We start from the raw sequence: 3,101 nt of genomic DNA on the forward strand, positions 1-3,101 counted from the left end.
GTTTTTCTTTACCACAACCCAGATTTAATTTAATTCGTGGTATAACTTAATTTATAACAACCTTGATGAATATATAAAATGTGGATCGTGAAATATACCTAAAACTATCAACTGCAAAGAATAGTTGATAACATTTTTTCTATAATGTTTACCTTATTTTTTTATAATTTATAAGCTGCCCAAAACAAGGCTAGAGATCAGAAATGTGATAAGACTCATCCCACCTTAAAGATTAATGGAAAGAGAGAGAGGTGTGTGAATGAGTGATCATTTTCATAATAATTTATGTTATCCGAACTGTTCAGTAAACCGAACACCTCCATACAGCAATCCGTTCGGATTACCGAGATTATCCTTCATTCAAAAAGTATCAGTTAACCGGAAAAATTTAGAAGTATACACAACTCTAAAATGAGGAAATTGCACCTGGTAAATATAGATCAGGTTATAGCATTGCGGTAAATAAAATGGGCGTGTAAGGTTGTAGACTTTATTAAGTTTTAATAAACACTCAACGTCTGAGGGGTAGACCGAAACATAGATGGGAGGATTGCGTTAAGACTGATAGTAAATTTGGATATTAGGCCTCACTAGACTGATGTATGAAGAGAAAAATTAGTGATATCGGCTTCGAATCTTCGGTTTCGGTAAGCCTTAATTATTAGTAAGCCTCATATCCATTTACAATCTTGTGGTATTTACTATCAACCAGATGTTATCCACAGTTATTTATTTGATTCCTCTGTTATTCAAAGAATTTTTAACTATATCTAATTTTGTTAATTGATAAAATTAACTATGTAGATAAATATAATACAAGAACCATTTTTAAAATTAATTAAAGGAGAAAATAATCTATATCTGTTGAGCAATGTAAAGAATTCTAACTGGATTTAGTGAATGACACAATTCTTCCTTATTAAAACACTATAATTTATTTCATATCATCAGCAACGTTTCTGGAGATTTTCCCCATCTTCAGGCTGTTGTTACACAGTCATACTGCAGCACAAATCGTAGATTTTGCAAGAATTTTATATTAATATTATTCATATGGTCTTCATTCATATTGTTAATTCTAAACTTAATGATCGTTTTCTGGAAGAGTCTTATGGAATTAAATTGGATTTAGTGAATGACACAATCCTTCCTTATTAAAACACAATAATGATGATGATATGAAATAAATTATTGTGTTTTAATAAGGAAGAATTGTGTCATTCACTAAATCCAGTTTAATTCCATAAGACTCTTCCAGTAAACGATTATTAAGTTTAGTAAAGAATTCTGAATTCTAAAAAGAACAATATCGTATTTTACGTTTTTTTAGATTTATTTATTATAAAATCGCAAACTACGATTTTTTTTACTTTATTCACAACTGAAAATAACATTTTACAACCAACAAATGAGATGTTGTATAAAAAAAAAAATGTATTGAAGGTATGAGGGTTAAGGTCATCCAATGATACCTCTCCATTAAAATTGAAATTTAAATATTAATTTAAGAGGTTCCTACTCCTGCTCCTTCGCTAACGTCGTCTCGTATCTGGTGAATCTCGTGTTGCTAGTCTTTGAATTAGAGAGTTTGTGTGTAGAGCTGTTTATATAGTGATTTAATGGTTGTTTTTTATTCCATGCAAAAAAAATGAACCACCAATAATGTTTTGCTATGACGTCATTTCGACATAAATGTACGCTAGACTTATCTACTCAGTGTGAGTGTTATTTTAATTAATTTATTTTTAATCGTCTTAGTTATTTGAGTAATTATCTATTCTGAGTTATACTCCTTATCGCTCTTGTGCAGTTACAAATTCCAAAAATACTACTATAAAGAAGCAAAAAAAGTTCTTTATCCAAATGCCAAAAGATGTCAAAACAAGAAACGTTTGGTTAATGCTCCATCTATATTAACGAGAAATGGAGCAAAAGCAAGAAAAAATATTCATATAAATCTTACTCATGTTTTCCTACTTCTGGCTTCCCGCAAATTGTGGGAAATCGTTTGAACTCCATTAATCTGTTCACGCATTAAAGAGAAAATAAATGAATCCATTCAATCATAAGTGAAAAAATTCGGAAAAGTTTTACTCTGGTTTTCCTAATTATAGCTTACTTTAATTTTAAATATTTCTTTTAGAGTATAATTTTACCCTAGCCCCAAAGGTTTTAATTTTTTCTGATTTGGGAGTGTCGTTAAATGGTAATTTTATATATTTCGAAATATGTTTCATGGTGAATAATTTTTTTTTTTTATTGTTTATTTATTGTAATTTACAACTGTACAAAATAATACAATAGGTAAATATGTAGTATGTTTCATATACACTTGAAAATCTTGGGAAGGAACCACCCATTCAATGTACTTCAAACATTAATTTAAACTAGAAAGTCTCGTGGCCACCATCTTTTCAGACGCCTCGGAGGATTATCAGGGATTGTTAAGGATGAAAGATTAAGAATTAATGGGTTAGGATGGTTAAGGAGTTTGGAATGAAAAGACGCATATCTGTTTTGGGCCAATTCTGCAACGAATGGGATGAGTGAGTTTATTTGTAACGTAATAAGGAGCATCAAGGATTTTGGATTGTAAGGATTGGATGCGGGAGGAATTTGATGGTTTGGTGGAGCCCCAGAGCTCAATTGCATATGTACAAATTGGTCTGATTATCGTAGTGTATACTAATTTTTTGTAGTGAATGGGAAGTTTAGAGCGTTTGTTTCAGTCTTGTGTGTGGATTTCAAGAAAGTCTCTTGTCAAGATGGAGGCCTAAGTATCGAATCTCTTCAACAGGCGTTAGTGGAATATTTAGAAAGGATACTGTAGGACAGGAGAGGTTTACGACGGAGAGTAAAGGTGATCTAGAAACAATTTAAATTTCATAATTCGAAGTTGAAACAGGCGAACAAATCGAGCCGATTTCATCTTGCTCGAGTGCATATGGCCTTCAGTCAATACATGAGTATACATGACATCAATCATCACATGATTTATTTATTTATAAAAGTCATAAATTGATATTTAAATAATTAAAATAAACATCTAGTCATATTTTGACATTTTCCTCAAAGTAAAACGCGAATTCAAGTAAAATGCG

General features: G+C 31.0%; 1 protein-coding gene across 1 annotated transcript in view; it reads right to left on the reverse strand.

The window, feature by feature from the left end:
* LOC106680678 (bromodomain adjacent to zinc finger domain protein 2B) overlaps positions 1-3,101 on the reverse strand; it is a gene marked incomplete in the record, with an annotated part of 314,015 nt that overhangs the window by 165,850 nt on the left and 145,064 nt on the right.

This window comes from Halyomorpha halys, unplaced genomic scaffold (genome assembly GCF_000696795.3).
Source record: "Halyomorpha halys isolate HHAL.00 unplaced genomic scaffold, Hhal_1.1 Scaffold277.1, whole genome shotgun sequence".
Taxonomy (NCBI): domain Eukaryota; kingdom Metazoa; phylum Arthropoda; class Insecta; order Hemiptera; family Pentatomidae; genus Halyomorpha; species Halyomorpha halys.